The sequence below is a fragment of the Aedes aegypti genome, chromosome 2, assembly GCF_002204515.2.
Source record: "Aedes aegypti strain LVP_AGWG chromosome 2, AaegL5.0 Primary Assembly, whole genome shotgun sequence".
NCBI classification, from domain to species: domain Eukaryota; kingdom Metazoa; phylum Arthropoda; class Insecta; order Diptera; family Culicidae; genus Aedes; species Aedes aegypti.
Genome location: NC_035108.1, coordinates 70,000,725 through 70,021,564, shown reverse-complemented (window position 1 = coordinate 70,021,564; position 20,840 = coordinate 70,000,725). Strand labels below are relative to the sequence as shown.

The window sequence follows — 20,840 nt, the reverse complement described above, 5'->3', positions numbered from 1 at the left end:
CAAAACACGCGAAACGAAAACCAAACTCCCGGCGTCCCGAAAACGAAGCGTCTTGTTTGGGCTTTACAAAACACTGCCCAGCAAAACCCGCGAAACGAAAACCAAACTCCCGGCGTCCCGAAAACGAAGCGTCTTGTTTGGGCTTTACAAAACACTGCCCAGCAAAACCCGCGAAACGAAAACCAAACTCCCGGCGTCCCGAAAACGAAGCGTCTTGTTTGGGCTTTACAAAACACTGCCCAGCAAAACACGCGAAACGAAAACCAAACTCCCGGCCTCCCGAAAACGAAGCGTCTTGTTTGGGCTTTACAAAACACTCACATGTTCCATCAAGTCAATCATTACTATAAACAAAAAAGTTTGGATCTCTTCTGAGTTTGGATCCAAGTCTCAAATAAGTTTCAGTAATAACTGCCATATGTATGTTATTGGTTGGTATAAAATTAAATAGCTTGCCCTCTTTACTATTCAAAGAACGAGCATTCCTATTTAAAATATTTAAATTATCATTTGGATCCATTAGAAAAACGTTATCCAACAACAATTTGATCAGTAAATTTTACACCAGCTTGGACTGCTTCAATCATAGTGGTGGCTTTGAACATTGCATCAATCATTTGATTCAATTGTTCAGTTAGAAAAAAAACAAATCAGTGGCAGACATTTTACTTGAAGTAGGTACATTATCTGATGATTTTCCGTTACGATTTTTGGTAGACGAAGAGGCGGAATAGAATTTTCCCGTGGCGACAGGGGTAACGGGTACTCATAGTATGAAAAGGGGAGGAGTTCAAATTGCCTGATACGATATCGGCATAGGATTTTCCTTGGGTAGATCCATTCGAAATTAAAAGATTCGAACAGCTACTGACGGAATAAAATTGGTTTGTAAATGAGCCTGATCATAATCTTCCTGATGGGTATGATTCATAATCAAGCGATTGTTAACTGAAAAATGAGCATTGTTAGATACTCTACCAAGGAAATTCCGGAAACGACCGTTATCGGAACGACATTACCGTTCATCTGCCTGGCACGAGCCTCGACGACTCGCCTAAGCCCAAAAGTTAGACTTATGATTGCCCCCGCAATTTGCGCATATGAACTTATCGGTATATTCTTTCACAAGAAGATACGTCCTTAGCGTGAGAAGAACCTCCGCAAATCATGCATTTGGCATTCCTGCGGCAATGTTTTAATCCATGACCCCACTTTCAGCACTAACGACACTGAGTGAGGTTTTGGAATGTCACACGGACATCGAACATATTAAATGTTATCAAAAACGCTTTTATTAAAATGAACTAAATAATATTCTTAAGAAAGCCCTTTCCGAAGATTGCCAGATTGGGTTCTCTTTTTCTCAATAATTACTTGGACTGATAAAAATCCAAGTAAATCATTTATTCCATTTTTGATCTCTTCAAGTGACCCACAGTCACTTGGGAGATCTTTCAAGACCTGAGATGAGCCTGCCTAGGGCTAAAAATCGCTTAAATAAAGATAAGAATAATACCTTTTCATGACGACCTTGAATAAACGTTCAGTTTTGTAATCATTTGTAAAACATTGTGCTTGAAGATACAAGATGTTCGAGACGAAGTTCAAGAGATCTTTTAGAGTTTCCGGAAAAACTAAATCCACCAAAGCATGCATTCCGGAGAATCGTTCTTAGTCGTTTTTGACAGGTGTGCCGAAAAAATTGAATCCATTTCCTTGAAAAAATATAATTATTTCTTTTTTTTCGTAACTTCCATAACCAAAAGAGTGACCTTTTAAGAGATTTTTCCTAAGATGGTAGCAAAGAATAATCACAATCGCCAACGAAATTTTATTTTTTCCAACGGGTCCAACGGAAAAGCCGAAGGCACGGGGCTTTATTAGGATCAAAAAGTAATATGTTCGGAAATGAGTAATGAGAATTACTATATGCTAACTGTACTGCATTTATAACTTAACTTTCAGGGATATGATAGCAATTCTGAAAAGTGAAAGGTCAGCTGGGTTATGAATAAAAACTATAAATTATTGCTAAGTGGATTCAGCATTATAGACCAATTACTATTTTATTTATTTATCAGTAGGAACGAAGCAGATCAAAAGCTGAATTCCTCGTATATAAATATCAATAATAAAGAATACAGAATGGATGCACCTTTATTGATAGTCGCGATTTTCAACGATTTCAAAGTAGGGTGACCCATAACTATAAAAATCTGAAGTAACACATCCATATTTTCATTGGAGTTCCAAAAAATACTGTGGAAATTTGAACATATTCCATCAAGTCTAAATGAAGACTCAACCAGCTTGAAGTACGGCGCCACCTATAGCCAAAAATTTATATGGAGCAGGTTATTCTATACATTCGAGCTATAGAATAACTTACTTTGAGCTGCCTGTTAAAAACGATGGATTTAGCTCAAACTTTCTCATTAGTTTCTGGGGGTCCAAATGAACAAATTTTGGGGTGTAACTTAAGATTTTCACGGTTCGATTTTTTGTCTACATAAAAATTGCACCAGTCAAAACCAAATAGATAAATTCCCATCTTTTGTCAATTAATGAATTTCCACCATTTCTGCTCCACGCGCAACGCGCACCCAATTTTCCGCCCACTCAAACGTAAAGTTCACATCATCGCGTGTAATAATTCCACTGGGCCCCGCACGATTGTTCCCTAACGAAAATTTACAATCATCATAATACCGCACCGTACCAGCTCGCATCATCATTCTGGCTGATGGACTGAATCTGAATGGGAAACGATATGTGTAAGCACTGTGTACTACCCAGCCAATCGTCGTGCGGTAGGTTAAACGTAATTATTATTAACTATTATTATATCATTACACCGCTACAACCCCCTCACTAACCCCCAGATCAAGTGGGGGCGGAGACAGGCCTCTCCTCGTGCCATATTGAATTCGCTATCATTTCTCCAGCCGGTTCGTGTCATACAAGCTTTTATACATTCGGAATGACTACGTTTAACGATTTTGTTCCAAAGCGCCTACTCGGAAGGGGTGGGGGATGAAAATGATGTGTTTTTCGATTACCGATAGACCGCAACGAATGCACTTTTTATCGGTGCTATTGTAAACTCTGGACATTAACGTCACGTGATAATCACCGCGAGTAGCAAACGGTAGTCAGCGTCGGAGTCAGTGAGACACCCACAATCAGTGATGCCAGGTTGGAAGACATTTGAGTAGAGCGAAAAACATTTGGAAGACAATTTTTATGATAATTTGGATTTTTATATTCTTTTTGGTTTAGAAAAACAGAAAAATAACAGCGTGCAGTGCTTTTTCTAGCAATCTCTCCCTAAATTTCATCAGTATATCCCAGGAATCAGGAATTCTTGCAAGGATCTTTCAAGAAAATTTCCTGGAAAACTGGACATTGAAAAAATAAAATCACCTGGCATCCCTGTTTCCAAAATAATGCGGACGAATTGTCACCCGCTGCGAAAAGTTCCTGCCCAACTAACCGAACATCTACTACAGAGAGCAGTTGTTCCGTTTCGAGTTGAGAGGCGGCGAACAAACAAGTGCAATTTTGCTGAAACGTGCCGGCGCATTACAAATTGCATCAGAGAAGATAAAGTGAAGACCTCAATACGGAATGAAGCTGCCGTGGCGCGGTGCAACCCCGCTACTGTTGTTATGGTGATAAGCTCCCGGACGGCGCGGCGGCGGCGGCACAGAACAGCACCCGGACCACGTACAAAGGGATTACATTAGCGAGGTGTATGTGCAGTATGTAGGGTGTCTCAAAATTACACTTTTCAAAAAGCGTCGTATCTCAAACTACAAATAATAGCAAAAGATGTTGCAATCAAACTTTTGGATGATGGAACTCTTAGAAATGACGTTAAGAAGTTGCTTCGTTGAGATTTCTGAAAATATCAGATTTTCGTGATTAATATCCAAAAAATAATTTCAGTTTTATAAAAAATTTGTGACACTCATATTTTTTGTCAATCCCTCAGATACATTCACTGTAAGTTTTGTTCAAACATTTTGCACACAGATTTTTTTACCCACAGATTTTTTTACCCACAGATTTTTTCAGTACATTCTCATTTGAATCTAAATTAAAGTGGGTAAAAATCATAAGGCAGTATTAACGGAAAAAATATAATTATTGTAAAGAAAAATATCCCGTATATTCTTCAAAATTTTTCCGTAGAAAAATTAGATTGAAACTTCTTAAACATTCAACATTACAAGCTTAAACCGTTCGAAAGTTGATACCAGTTTTCAGACAAAGTGAAATTTTGGGATACTCTAATGTGAAGTTAGTTACATCTGTACCGAACCGCCTTCGGGTGCGCGATGATGTAAAGGGGAACCGATTTGTTTACATTATCGGTAGCATGTATCGTCGTAATTTGCCACCGACCGACTGACTGGAAGTCGGCTACTCCTCAGTCGGTACAGTTGACCTGCTTCCAGAACGACGATGGCGACAGGTTGCGATGTAGGGCATATCAATTAGGCGCATGCAACGAACGCTTGCATGAGGCGGAATTGTTCCCGTGATCTTGAAATGGATTTTCCTACGGAAGCGAAAGACTTTCTTCTTTGGGTTGCATTGAATTAGATTGCCAACTCTGAACCAACAGTTTTCTCTGAGTAATGTGCTGAGAATAATTGATAATCTGGAGGTTATTATGATTTCTAGTGCTCGTTTTCCATCAATTCAGGATTGTTTTTTAGATACAAATATAAATTGATAAATGATAAATTGATAAATTGATCACAGATGGCTAAAGTGATAACAGATGCAAATGTAATCTACTCAATCAAAACACTTTCATTGAGAAAAATGACTTACAAACTTACTAACACTCATTATGTTTTTACCCAAACGAGTATCACAAAGTGAAGCATTACCTGAAACGAGAAGAAAGTTCATATAATTAGTTTTCTAATATTTTTGCTATGATTATTGGAAACGCAGAATATTTAAAATTATTTTTCTCAGCCAAGCGTTCGAAGAACACTTCCACAGCCATTAACTGAGAGCTATCTTTGCCAAAGATGATATATTTGCATTTTTATATCGTCTAGTAGATACTATACTAGGAATCGAACCCAGCCACGCAAGCGTCATCAGTAGACTAAGGAAGGCCCCTTATTAAAATATCAAATGACTTATATTTGATGCATCTATACCAGTTGAATCCACCAACAGGTATTCGTACCTGTAATTCTCATTAATTTATGAATCCACCGGGCATCGTGGTAAACGATTCTACCCCATTACCCCGAATCCCATTACCCCGAATGCCATTAACCCGAACGCCATTACCCCGAATTCCAAAACCCCGAACGATCCATCACCCCGAATGACATTACCCCGAATTCCAATATCGTGGGGAAATGTCATCAATATCATCATGTCAAGATAATTGCAAATTCGGGGAAATAGCATTCGGGGTGATGGAATTCGGGGTAATGGTACATTCGGGGTAATGGAATTCGGGGTGATGGCATGCGGGGAAATGGTATTCGGGGTAATGGGGTAGAATCGTGGTAAACATACCGTTGAAATTGTCACCTCGAATCTCTACCTACGAATCTGCTCAATCACTGACCTGACTGCGATACACTTCAAGATCGTAGCACCGAGCATCTGCGTCGTCGGACGAGCAACAAACTCGTTTTAATCGCACATGGTCGCAAATTGATAATCAAAACGAACATCGGGCATCGAATAGTGTAGCAACTGGGACACTACTGGAATGATGGTATAATAATTTACAGTCGTCTATCTCTCACTAAGGTCAGCAGCAGCAGCAGGCACTACCTGGGTAGTGGCTGAAATAAAATACACTGTAACTTCAATTTACGAACTAGATCGGGGGTGCGCAAATTGAGTTGGTGCGTAAATTGAATCAGTGCGTAAAACGAGGGAGCTCAGTTCATAAAACGAGGTTTTGCCAATTTATCATTTCTATGTAGAAGAATGGGGCCCAGATAGCCGTAGCGGTAAACGCGCAGCTATTCAGCAAGACCAAGCTGAGGGACGTGGGTTCGAATCCCACCGGTCAAGGATCTTTCCGGGTTGGAAATTTTCTCGACTTCCCAGGGCATAGAGTATCTTCGTACCTGCCACACGATATACGCATGCAAAAATGGTCATTGGCATAGTAAGCTCTCAGTTAATAACTGTGGAAGTGCTCATAAGAACACTAAGCTGAGAAGCAGGCTCTGTCCCAGTGGGGACGTAACGCCAGAAAGAAGAAGATGTAGAAGATTGTCTCACAATAGTGGACCCTAGAAGATTGTTATATTTTTAAGAAGCGTTTGTATTGTCAGATCCAAGTTTTGGTAATTGAGTGAGTACAACATGTGTTCTAGTTCATCCAAAAACTTCCTGGAATATATACCTGCAATGTACTGGCATATTTAGCGATCCTTTGATGTTTTTTGAAATGGCACAGGCCCTTATCTATTCATAGTAGTAAAATGAGTATTTTTATAATTTGTGCCGATGTCCTAGGTCCTCCAAAAACTCCATTGAATATAGGCCTTGGGTTCTATGACCGTAATAAGAGATTAGAGGCTACTTTTCATTTACTCCACAGGCCCCTAACCATTAATGTGAGTAAACGGTGTATTGTAATAATTTGTGTGGATGTCCTAGGTCCTCTAAGGACTCCATTGAATATAGGCTTTGGGATCTACGACCATTATCAGATATTGTAGGTTACTTTTCAATTACTCCACAGGCCCCTAACCATTCATGTGAGTAAACGGTGTATTGTTATAATTTGTGCGGATGTTTTTGGTGCTCCAAGAACTCCATTGAATATAGGCCTTGGGATCTACGACCGTAATAAGAGATTAGAGGTTACTTTTCAATTACTCCACAGGCCCCTAACCATTCATGTGATTAAACGGTGTATTGTAATAATTTGTGCGGATGTCCTGCGTCCTCCAAGGACTCCATTGAATATAGGCCTTGGGATCTACGACCGTTGTTAGATATTAGAGGTTACTTTTCAATTACTCCACAGGCCCCTAACCATTCATGTGGATAAACGGTGTATTGTAATGATTTATGCGGATGTCCTAGGTCCTCCAAGAACTCCATTGAATATAGGCCTTGGGATCTACGACCGTAATAAGAGATTAGAGGTTACTTTTCAATTACTCCACAGGCCCTTAACTATTCATGTGAGTAAACAGTGTATTGTAATAATTTGTGCGGATGTCCTACGTCCTCCAAGGACTCCATTGAATATAGGCCTTTGAATCTACAAACGCGATCAGTAGTCTATAGGTAGTTTTTTAATATAGCACAGTCTCTTAACCATTCATTTAAGTCAATGGAATATTTTATTCATTTATACGGATATTTTCGGTGCTCCAAGGACTACATTGAATAAAAGTCTTTGGATCTACGGCCATAATAAGTGGCATGGGTTTCCAACGATTTTCCCAAACCAGAGGTCGCCATCTTGGATTCCAAAATGGCGTCGGACATCGATTTTCATCATCCCCTAGTCGTGCCCGTTCCAAAAATACCCATATTGTACGGGTTTCTAACGATTCTCCCAAACCAGAGGTCGCCATCTTGGATTCCAAAATGGCGTCGGACATCGATTTTCGTCATCCCCTAGTCGTGCTTGTTCCAAAAATACCCATATTGTATGGGTTTCCAACGATTTTCCCAAACCAGAGGTCGCCATCATGGATTTCAAAATGGCGTCGGACATCGATTTTCGTCATCCCCTCGTCGTGCCAGTTCCAAAAAATACCCATATTGTATGGGTTTCCACCGATTTTCCCAAACCAGAGGTCGCCATCATGGATTCCAAAATAGCGTCAGACATCGATTTTCGTCATCCCTAGTCGTGTCCGTTCCAAAAATACCCATATTGTATGGGTTTCCAACGGTTTTCCCAATCCGGAGGTCAATGGTTTCCCACAGAATTGTCAAAACTCAATTTACGCACTGCGTAAAAAAGTGACTTAAATTGAGTTTACTTCGTAAAAAAAGTGACTTAAATTGAGGTAGCGTAAAAAAAGACTTCGTAAATTGAGGTTTTAGTGTATTCTGAAATGATAATGGATTCAGTGATCGGAGCAATTGGAAAACTTTGTCCATTAATAACGCTAACACAACAACTTCTACTAACGGCATAGCATGAGGGATTGTTTCATTGAAATTCATATACAGATGTGAACAAAAGTTGCAAATTTTGATTGTTAAAATTTTGTTTATCATGAGTTTCTTAAACAGTTTAACAATTTGAAAATTCTAAATCAAATGTTAAAATTGTCAAAGTTTGAACAATTTTGGAAGCGAAATAGAAACTCCATTTAATCTCTAAGGGAACGAAATAGAAACGAAAAGGAAGCGATATGGAAAAAATGGATGAGAAATGGACGCAATATGCAGGCAAAACGGAATCAATATGCGAGCTCAATCAAATCCTTAAGAAGCAAATTGAAAGCTAAATGAAAGCAAAAAGTGAAATGAAAGCATAGTAGGAACAAAATGGAACCAAAATAGGAGCGAAAATAAAATGTATTGGTAGCAAAATGAAACCAAAATATAAGCGAGACGGAAACGAATGTTAAATGAAAGCGAACTGGAAGAAAACTCTATGCAAAAGGGAAGCGAATGGAAATAAAATCGACGAAAAATAGAAGCGAAATGGAAGCGAAGTGAGAGCTTTATAAAATCATAATGGAAGCGAAATAAACGAAAATTAACATGAAATGAAAGCGTAGTGGATGTAAAATGTAATCAAAGTGGTAAAGAAACAAAATGGAAAAATATATGTGTTAAATGGGAGCAAGATGAAAATGAAAAAGAAGCGAAATGAAAGCAGATGGGAACGAAAAATCAGCAAAATGGAAGCAATGTCAGAGCGGAATGGTAAAAAAAATTGTAGTGAAACAAAAACAAATTTGAAGTAAATAAGAAGTGAAATCGACGAAATTTGGAAGTGGAATGTTGCGAAATGGAATCGTAATGGAAGCAATATAAAATCAAAGTAAAACTGAATAAGGAGCGGAATTGAGCGAAATCAAGGCGAAGGCGAACATGCAGTGAATAAAAACGAAACAGAAGAGAAATAAGAGCCAAATAGGGGATGCATAAAAACGCAATGAAAGCAAGAGGAAAACAAAATTGAAGTGAAATGGTAGCAAAATGCAATCACAATGGAAGCGACATTAAATGCGAAATTTAATTTCATATCCAGAACCAAATTCAAATCCAAACTCAATTCAAAATTGAAATCTAAATATCTAAATCTAAATCCATGTTCAAATTCAAATTGACGATCATTTTCAAATCCAAATTCAGATCCAAATTAAATCTGAATTTAAAACGTCATCAAATTAAAATTGGAAAATGATACAAAAAATTGCATGCCTGTTACCTTAATATATTCGTATTTTGTTAGCAGAAACTAGGGAACGAAGGGAACCTGGACGGAATCGGGAATTAAATCTTTGCATCTCCAAAAAAGCTCTACCTTAGGATTGGGAACAATGGAAATTCTCGACAAAATTATCGAAATTCATTTCTCTCATCGGTTCATTTACATCGGCAATTTTGGACATGGCCTTAGAAATCTACTAGAAATAATATTTTCCAGTTGGACTTATTTGGCCAAACAATTTGGAGTCAGTGAGGTGTTAGCTACGATTCACTCCCAGATTTTGAACATTTTGCCAATCTTTAGTTCAAACTAATGAAACCAAAATGTTGCAGCTTTATCGCAGTCTCATAGTTTTGACCACCTTTTACATAAAAATGCACATTAACAACGAGAATATACTTTACATGAGTAAATTTCACGGAATTTCGTTAGATATTCTTTGACTTCACAAACTGAATTAAAAAGTTGAAATTGAAAACAAAACAAGCAAGCTAAAATGATGTTTAAAAAACAATATTGGAATTAACTAACTCTTTACGTGTGGTAAAGATGGACAAACTATAATGGAATTTATGAAAGAAATCCACGTACTCGGCTGGGATTCGAACCCAATGTTATGAAAGACGTCTGCGTGATCTGTGGGGATTTTGATTCGAAACTTGTAACCATCTGAGTTATTGGGTCTCCAAATGGCTCGGTAGCTTAGTTGGTAAAGCGCTCGTCTAGCATACAAGAGTCCTGGGTTCGAATCCCAGCCGAGCACGTGGATTTTTTTTTTACATTAATCCATAAAAGGCGTGGACAACTTTGTTGCGATCTTTTGCTTATATCTTTTGACTCAATTGATCAATTCTCAAAATTCTACAGTTTTGTGTAGGTTTTGGTTGCACCTCCAAATGCATCCACAATGATTTGAATACCGGTGGCCAATACGGATACACGCCCGGAAATGTAGTGTATCATTGATTCTTACAAGTGAAGGTCACAATGGTGTTACACGGGTTTTCCACCGGACTATTTTTGTTAGATTCCACATGTCGAAGTATGCAAATAATTTTTGTTTACACTACTGAAAAAATGCTTGTCTTCTATGGATTAAATGAGAAAACCGTGAAGTGAACGGAGGATTGACATAAAAACAAATTTGGTTTCATAGGAATAGTATGCCAAGAAGATCCCATCCTAGTTGCGCCTATGGTATACAATAAACATTATAAACATAAATTAATTTAAATTCTTTTCGCTATCATCAAAATCAAATACGGTAAATTATCTTTTGGTCAAATTTTCAATTGACTCAATAATATAACATACTCACAAAATTGCCCCTTTCAAAGCCCCTCTTAGCTGCATCACTGCTCTTTTACCCGAAAGGCTTTTTTCATATTTCCTGAAGTTCTCAAGAAAGTTTATCAGATGGCTTCAAATGAAATCCCTGTTTGGTTTCTGATTAAAATCCAGGAAGGTTTCTAATGAAGTCCTTTGAAGGTGTCTGATGAAAAACAGTTTCTCTTGATATTACTGGAAGGTTTCTGATGAAAATCCTGCATATTCTAATGAGAACCCTGGAAGAACTTTTTTGAGGATCCTGAGAATTGAGGTGAAAATCCTGATTTTAGATGAGATCTCTGCCATGTTTCTGACGAGAATCATAGAGAGTTTGAATAGGAATCGTGAAAAGAAACAAAGTGAGTCCTGCAAGAATTATGATGGAAATCCAAGAAGGGCTCTGTTGAAAATCCAGGAAAAATTCTGTTGAAAGTCCTAGACAAAATCCTTAAATTCGCAATAATATTTAACAAATTCCGTTGAGTTCAGGATTCTGGAATCTGAAAAGTAGGATTAAAGCACCGATTTTTATATGGCAATATTATATGGGAAGCTCAGTATGAGCTCACATATGACCAATATGTTTAATGTAAGCTTTCAATCCATATTGTGTATAAAAATAAAACAGAACTAAGCTGGAACCATTTTTTCGCTTTGAAAATCTCGTTGTTCAATAAAGGCAACCAGAAAAAGGTTTGGCCAAAGATTTAGTTTCGGTTCCTAAATTGGCCAACCACATTGATTTTTATGAGAGTGGTGAAATTAGGAGTACACTTGCCAGATTAGGTGTATGGGTGTTAAATAATAAGGAAAATGAAAAAATATTTCTTATGTTTCAAATCAATTCGGACGGAAAATTGAATGTAGCTCGAACATGTGAATGTGATCTACTGCACACAACACACTGAACTGGTAAGGCTACGACTGGCCTATGGCCAAAACCGTAGCTTTTACACTATCTTGGAAGGACTCTGTTGAGAATCCTTAAAGCATTCTGCGAAGAAACATGAAAGAATTATAAAAAAAAGCAGTGTAATGAGAATTCTGATGAGAACCCTGGAACGATTCTGATGAAAACCATGAAAATATTCTGAAGATAAATTCAAAAGAGTTTTGATGAGAATCATTAAAGAATTCATATGCGATTTTTTTAGAGATGATGACAAGAATCCTGAAATGATTCTGATAAGATTCCTGAAATGATTCTGATGAGAATTCGGTATCGATGAAGATAAAATCCTGGAAGGATTCTGATGAGCATCGTGAGAGCACGGTGCCCCGACAGACCGTTATTATGTAAAGTCAGTTGTAAATATTTCTAAATGTAACAACGGTAACAATTGTATACCATTTGAGATCAGTTTGGCCAACTTTTTGAGCGTTTTTGTATGTTTTTTCAGTGTTATTGCAAAATTTCAATTTGGATTATATTTAATTTTTAAGTAAAAAAAACTTCAAATCAAGATTTCTCGAGATTCCTCCTAGGGATTTTTTGAAAAATTGGTCCAGAGGTGCAGAATAACCTCAAGAATTGAGCCCTGTGCTCAGAATTGATGGACAAATTTTTTTTGGCATAATAACGGTCTGTCGGGGCACCGTGGAAAGGATTCTTATGGGAACTTTAAGGCTAAGTAACCCGTCATTTGATTTGACAGCCATGTTGACTTTGCTGCTTGCAACTTCAAAGTAGTGAAACCCAGTCCTCATAGTTAATATTGATTCGAAAATGTATCAGTATATGCACTCACATGTAGAAAGTATGCTGATATTTTTTTTTTCTTTATAAGTGCAAACCCAACTGATTTTCATTATATATAAATTGTGAGAAGAATTAGCATCAATGATCAGAAAAATTTCAATGAGAAATCTGGGAAGATTTCTGAGGCCAACCCTACGAGTATTCTAACAAGAAGTGTGGAGTGGATTCTGATGAGGATGCTCATAAGAATCTTACAAGGATCATGATTATCCTGAAAAGTTTCTGCTGAAAATCCTTGAATCGAATTCTTAAAAGAAAATTTTGGCAGAATTATGTTAAAAGACGTGTCTGATGTAAATTCTGAGAAGATGCATTTCGTCTGGAGCATTTTAAAAAGAAACCTTGAAAAGATGAAAAATGCTTTCAAGGATTCTCTGATGAACTCTGATAGGCTTCGTTTTTCAATCTTGAGAGAATTCTAAAAAAAAGTCTAGAAAGAATACTGATAGAATTTTTATGAGAATCTTGTGAGGAATCTGATTTGAATTCAGCAAAGAACTTTGTGAGAATCCTTCGATGATTTTTAGACTATAATCATGACTAGATTTTGATGAGATTCTTGCGTAGAATCCAAAGTGAATTATGCGAAGAATCCAAGGAAAATTATGTGATGATTCTGAGAGAACCCTGAGAGGATACATCAGAAATTTATGTGATTATTTTACTTCCTGTCAGAATTTTTAACGAAATTAAAAATTCAAAAATAAAACATTGGAATTTTTTCACTGAACCTGGGTTACACCACAATGATTGAATGCATCCAAAATACTAAAATTTTACCTTCACGGATTTCATATTTCAAGTAATGAGAATTTTCTACGAGTTGAAATTTCGGAAACAGACCCAACATGGCCTAAAAATTCAAACCTGAAGAACCAAACAATCATTCAAGCTGAAAACTTGATTGGTTATCTACTCCCCGGTGGTAACCAATATGTCGATTTTCCAGCACGAATGATTATTTGGAACTGTGCCCTTGAAACTAGAGGTGGTGGATCAATTCATTTTCACCTTAAACAATCCCTCAAATATTTTACCAGAAATTTCGATTTTCAAAAGAGACCATATGCAAGTTTCGTAATGAATTCCTGCATCAATTTTACCAGAGATCAGTGGTTTCAATAATATGGAAACACTCTAAATTGGTTTTAATAAATTTGGTGATTTAACACACACGTTCACACCAACAATAAGCTATAAATTTTGCTAAAAAATAGGCATACCAGCAATATTTAAAAGAACTTCTTAAACATTCTGTATTTTCTCAAAATGTTTAATTATTTCAAATCCAACAAATGCTTTAATCTCATTTAATCTACAAATCCAAAAATACGTTTCCTTCCATGAAAATGGTACCAGGTGGCATCGCGTTTATTCATAAACTCTTTTGCGTTGGTCACACGGTAATTAAAACATATTTCAGAAAAAAAAAATCGAAGCTTTACATAACTGATTTTTTGATACAGTAGAGACACAATATGTTATTATTGCAAAAAAACGGGAAATCGAAGAGGCTTCAAGAATTTAAAAGTATGGATCAAGGATATACGAAATGCTTCAACCATTTCTTACAGATTTTGTTTAAAAATGCCCACTCGTAATTACTTGCCCGTGAGGCTTGATAGAAACTCCTCTGCGGTGTAAAGATGACGCGATTTTGCCGTTTTTCTGAGGAGAAAAAAACGGATCTGAATTTTCAACACAGATCTTCAAGTGATTTGAGTGAGAGTGCAAAATAAAGTCCCCGGGGAGTTGTGATGGCACTCTGTTTTGATGGAATTTTACTCTGTTGTGTTTTGTGCTGCATCTTCCTCGCTCATTTTTCGTTGACTTTCTGCTTAGCATTTTTTCGCTCCCTCTCAAAGAGGCTTAGGCAGCATGCAGATCTAGAGTATGTCACCGAACTCTGCTTATGTTGAGGTGTATTTGCAAGCCTGCTCATGGTAAATGCACATGCAAGAAATTTTCTGATCTGCTGAAAAATGAGTGCGAGCGCTTAAGTTAACCTTCCCAAAATGGGAGTTTGTTTTGCGTGATTGATTCCGATATTCATTCCTTGGAATGATACATTAATGCGAGTATGTTGTGAAAAAATAAAGCAATTTGGTGCAGCCGTCTTTGAGTAATGAGCATTTATGATTCCTCCAAGAATAATGAACCAATTATTGTGATTTTTTCAGAGTAGCTCCTTATTATCTGACATTGCATAGTACACATTTTATTTTTTTGATAAATTCACCAAAAACAAAATGGCCGCCAAAGACATTTTATATGGAGAATGTCGGTCCCCTAAGGAACATCAGAATATCTTCAAAACTAGATCGCCAATGATTAATATCGACACGGATTCCTAAACTAGAAGATTTTTTTGAGATCTTGTGAAAAAAAAAGGTGCAAACATATCGAGAAACAAAAAATTATCGCGATTTGAATATTTTTTAGCGGTAAACAATGAAGCTGCCGGTAGAGGGGTTAATCAAGAGTAAATTTTGTCATTTATACCCTTTTGCTCCTAAACCCTCAATGATTTGGCGCACGAAAGCATAACTGCTTGCATTCGCAAAACAAATCAATCACTGAGGAAGTCATAATAGAAGAAAAAGGTGTAGTTTTTCGATATAGAATAAGAATACAAGGCAGCAGAACACATTGAAGCTTCACCATGGAATTCCGAATAAACTCGTTAGATCCATGACGTTATCTGAAGCTATGCTCGTCCAAGATAAACAGCACGACGAGTGATAACAAACGTCATTGTTAATATAGCTGCGTTTGTGACTTCGTGAGATTTATCCATTGGATAACAAGCAAGATAACGCATTTTATTCACATCATCTAAGCTTCTCCGACACGTGATCCTAATATGTCCGGGTCATTTCAAACGCTATGAAGCTGTAATTCATGAATTGTTTCCTTATCTCCCTTGGCATTATTTAACCGAATGGATCGGTATCAGCTTGTATCTTTCTGAGTAAGAAGATTAAGAAAGCTTCTTATATGTACCTGAGACTGATCAACGATGTAATACGACAAATGATAACTTTGATGAGGTCTTCATAGTGGCTATCGTCCATGGCTTGAAAGCAAGGCCATACTAGAGGTGTCGGAACTGGATTCCCGATTGGTTCAGGATCTTTTTGTATTGAACATGTCCATGACTTCACTGGGCATTAAGTATCATCATACATGCCAGCAGATATACGAATACGAAAATGGTTACTTTGGCAAAGAAAGCTCTTACCTAAATCTGTGGAAGTACGCATTTAACACTAAGCTAAGAATCGGGCTCTGTCCCAGTGGGGACGTAACTCTTCCACAGACGCAAGTCGGTCTTCTTTCATATTCGTCATCAGCTTCTTTTGGGACGTCGTCCATATTCCCCCTATGCTTCGTTTGGACTTTTCAGTCGATTAACATTTATCACCTCTGATCGGCGACGACGACGACGACGACCGCCATAACCATCATGATGTCTCAATAATAGTGCATCGTCTACGTCTCCACCAAATGCGAAACCCAACGCACATTTATGGGGACATTTTATGTTCCGTCTTGGGTGTCATCAGTTGTGGTACCAAACACCAACCAAACGTACAAGGAAGAGCTCATCGACAAGCGTGATCCTATTTTTAGTGCCCGTTGAGGATCGCTCGAAGCGGCAGCACGCGAACTTCTCTACTACTCGTGTCGATTAATCAAAATGAAATAAATTCGAATCTATTTCCATTCGACAGTTTGATGCTTTGAGAGGGGACTGACTGTACAAGCGACAAAACGACAGCAGGACCAAAATCCAATCGGATGCATTTGAATCGATTGGAGCGTTTCACACCCTTGGTCCCCGAAAACTTGAAATCGGTTTCGTTTGCACGAAAGCGGAAGAGATAATCGCTGCTGCGTCCCTCGAGATTGTTGTATTGGTTCGATCCGCGAGTGAATGATACTATTTCGGATCGAGTGCCGAGCGCGAATAGATCGTATTCGACTCGAACCGAGGGGGATTCCTGCGAATCGGTTACTTTCGGCGGTTGTTTTAAGCTTTGCATGCTTTCTAGCATGTCAATCAAAAAGCGGTTCGTTTCGGTTCATCGGTGGAAAATTTGAACAACAGATCGACGCGACTGGCTCTAGGACATGCTTTTTTATGATCTGTTCAAAAAATGCTGCGTCACCACAACTTCCCACACACGCAAACTACGGCGCACGGCGTTAGCGTTATCGTGCTGCGCATAAATTACGTGCAACGTGTAGTGGAACAATATATTCTCGTCGTTTTTGAAAATTATCATCAACAAACTTTTAACACTATTCGAACTTATAAGTTTAGGTTACAAATTTTTATTTATTTGTTTTTTATATCGTTTTTAATTATTTTTCCAGTTCAGTTTTCAACTTCTTTACTCCTTTAAAAGTTACAAATACAACCCCATTGCTTTTACTATAGCAATGAAGTTTTATTTGTAGCTTTTAAAGCAGGGTAGCAGTATTTCATGTGATTAGAATGCCTCTTCTAATAGTTATTCAAAAGATCGTGTTTTTGTAGTCAAAATTTCATAAAGTTGCTTGCTAAAATAATAGAAGTTATTAGGAAATCTTTTTATTTCAGGTTCTTAATGATTAGATGGGACTTGAAACCATGGCCCTCAGCTTGGTTTTAGCTCCCTTAGTTAAAGATTTCAGGTCTATAAACAAGCTCTCCAATTATTTTATAGTTACAGTCGACGCTTGTTATGATGACATCGCAAGGGAACGTCGTTATAGAGAACAAGTTTAACATTGAAATATTTTTCATCGGACCGAAAAATTCCGCTATAGAGAGCTTTTGTCGCTATATAAGTTGTCGTTATAACGAGCTTCTACTGTATTTGCAATATAAAAAAACATTTAAGGACGCTGGATGTTAACCGGGTAATCCACGCAGTGAAGTGCAACTCTCTCATTTCAATCGTCAAGTCATTCCAAAGTTGACGTTTGACGTCCGGGTCCCATATCTACCACGCCCCAAATGAATTATTTATGGAGCTTATTAAATTCAGCTAAAATTAGCTCCGTCAATACAAAACCACCTGGCTCCACATTGTAGGCAAACTCTCCATTATAAATCGGATTGTTATCACGCGTAGAAGCGCATATTTATCGCATTGCCCGTGACGAGATAACACACCTAGCCAACACCCGCCAAAACCTCATTCGTAATAATCGTCAGGGCCGACTCTAATCGCACTTCTGCACTGCTCAACTCAACTCAACTCAACGCTGAAGCCTTATCGCATAACCCATTCCGGATGAGTAACGTGGTCACTTAAAATGCCCACAGTACACGATTTATAGTGGAGAGGTGATGAAAGAGTGGTGCTAATCATTTCTAGCCTCAATTGACACATAAATCAATTATCTTCCAGTATGGACGAGTCAAGTGACGCACTGTCGCGAGCTTCGATAGTGGAGCATACTAACGGCTGCAACTGAGTTGGTCTGCGCCCTGATAAAAAACATTGACTAATACAATACAATACAATAGATTTTATTGTAATGATAACATATTTACCAACAGGTTAACCATAACGCGAAATGTATTTTCCCAGATGTGCCTCCCAATTATTCTATTCCCAACAATTTGAAAAACAAAAATGATGGAAGGGATTATTGAAGTATGTTTAAGAAAAAACTACTAATTGAACTTTAACACTTAACTTGATTTTTGCAAAATAAAAAAGAAAATACTAAAAATCACTAGTAAGGCCCCGTTAAAACCCGTACCTTTAGATCCTTGAAGGGCCCTCGTGTTACTTCAATAGAGGAAGCAGACACTTTTGTAGACTTGAGGCAGATCTCTCTGTTCACAGTAGTAATTTCCACATCAAAAATTCCTATTTTCAAATTACGCATTACCACCGGAAAAACCTACAAAAACTTTTAAAAATTTTCAACAAGTATATGACTGTTACCATTGTATTAATTAGAAATTACAACTGGCTCAGCTTACCAAGGTTTGCTAAGGTTTGATTTTTGCATGGCTTAAACCCTTAGGCTTAGTTTAATGGATTGAAATAAAAAAAATCAATATAATGTTGATGTTATATTCCATTAAATGCTGAATATTATTTATTTACAGCTTATTTTCGACCCTAAGTTACCAGCCCACTGAAGTCTGCCGTATATATTTCGTTTAATAATAGTGCTTGATGGGGATGTAATTGAATCTGAGCCTTAGAACACTTATGACGTGTGACAATGTGTGGGAATATCATCTTTTACCGTTACGTAACCAGCTTAGAAACTCATAGTGCTATCTTCTTTGTTTGTTATTAATTTCGCCTAAATAAACACCTCCGAAATGCTTCTATCTTACGATATCGCGATTATTTATCGTAAAATACTGAAAAGTGGTTCATAGAGTAAAGCATTTTTCAATGATAATGCGAAGAGAACAAAGATGAATAAGATTACAAAATATGCCCAAATGAAACATTAGTTGATCCATAACTGTGGGGTGACTGTATCGATGTTTTCCCTTTTCTCCTTCGTTCGATTCTCTATTATAACACGCGCCACGCTACACATGCAAGCACAATGGATCATCAAAATAGCCAAAACGGTCGCTATGAAAAGCATAGATAGCGCCACCGTAGTCTTGTGTGTTTGACAAAACAGCAATGCTGTCACAATGTTAAATTACAAGTACGGTGGCGCCGCTCTTTTGATGCGGTGAGTGCCGAAAGAGTTAGACATACAAACTTTCCCCGTCCACTTCCATACAGGAAGATTATAGACAGAATAGAGAGAAACAGTGCTCACCTGAATGGCAAAGCGAAATTTTGCCTTTTCCTTTTGATTCGGGTAGGGTAGAAGCACCGGTTTTGGCCATGCGCCAGTTCTAGCCTTAGGGGATTATATATTGTTTTACATAGCCAATCAGCATGAAACCTTTTGTGTTCAGTAGATCACTTTCACATGGTAGAGCTACATTCATTTGTCCAAATTGATTCAAAACATAAGGAAAACAATTCATTTTCTTATAATTTTAATCCCCATACACCTAATTTGGCCAGGGCACTCCTAATTTGGCCACTCTCATGAGAAATCAATGCGATTGGCCAATTTAGGAACCGAAGTTAAATCTCTGGCCGAAACTGGTTCCGTTGGCCTATATTACCAACGGGATTTTCAAAATAAAAACATGATTATAGCTCAGTTTTGATATTTTACACACATAATATGGATTGAAAGCTTTCATTTGACATATTTGTAGTAGGGTGCCGGTGCCATTAGTGGACTACCTAAGCTATAAAAAATCATAACAAAATAACGAAAAGCCCTAACAGAGATCTTTTGGCGTCAACAGAAAGATTTCAACCTCTACTATATGGGAAAAATATAAAAAGAGTGATAAAACTAATTTTTTAACATAAAATCGCTTGAGCCACTATTGGTACACGTGTTCCAGTAGTTGCGCTAGTGCTCCAGTAGTAGACGTTCGGGAATGATACAAGGAATTTTAAACAAAATGGTAAATTTTTACATAGGTTTAACATTTTTCCCTCGGAACAGCAATTAATATCTTTCGAATGAAGCATAAAGATCATCTCTAGGGCTTTTCTTCATTTTTATACATCCATTTTAAAAACTGCTTCCAACCGTTGAACCACTACTGGAACACGACGGCTACTATTGGTGCAAGGGACCCATTTTTTTTACATAAATTTTATTATTTATATGACTTTTTGATAAGATAAAAAGCTGAAATTTGACAAATCGACTAAACTAGAGGCGATCTATCCACCAAAAATAGCACATGTCGTTTTTATCGAAAAATGTACGTTTTATTCCATAGTCCAATCTACTGGTACATTACAACCATTGGTACCGGCACCCTATAAATACGGCTTCCCAATTAATTTTTATTGATATTTTCTCTTAGGCTGGCCAAAACCGATGCTTTTACCCTAGTTAAAATCGGCCGAGTATCGTGAGTTCCTGAAATCAATGTGTGTGCATTGCACTCTGTAGCCAGAGTGATCTCGCATTGCTGGGAATGAAGAATGAGAGCGCGAGAGGTACGAGAGGTACGATGCATGTCGAGCAACAAGGAATGAACAGCTCTTTTTTTTTCGTTCGCTTGGTTCATTTCACATTTTCTTTGCGAGCCGCTGAGCCACTGAACCGTTCAAAAGATCCGGATTACTATAATGAGTGATTCAGTTCGGATCCGTTCCTTATATAAGTTCATTCTGATATTGACGTGAGCGTACCGGAGCTTTATCTTCTAACTATTATCTAACTATTGAGAGTAAATCATATCCTTGTTTATCAACTTGTTGGACTATTTTGTAGGTTCTT

General features: G+C 37.6%; 1 protein-coding gene and 1 non-coding gene across 3 annotated transcripts in view; one reads left to right on the top strand and one right to left on the bottom strand.

Annotated features, from left to right (window-relative positions):
• Nucleotides 1-20,840, bottom strand: part of LOC5566219 (hepatic leukemia factor) — a 536,770-nt gene that overhangs the window by 460,519 nt on the left and 55,411 nt on the right. The window lies entirely within an intron of this gene.
• On the top strand, nucleotides 10,104-10,175 carry Trnaa-agc. Its single transcript has one exon. It is a non-coding gene; the product is annotated as a tRNA-Ala (tRNA).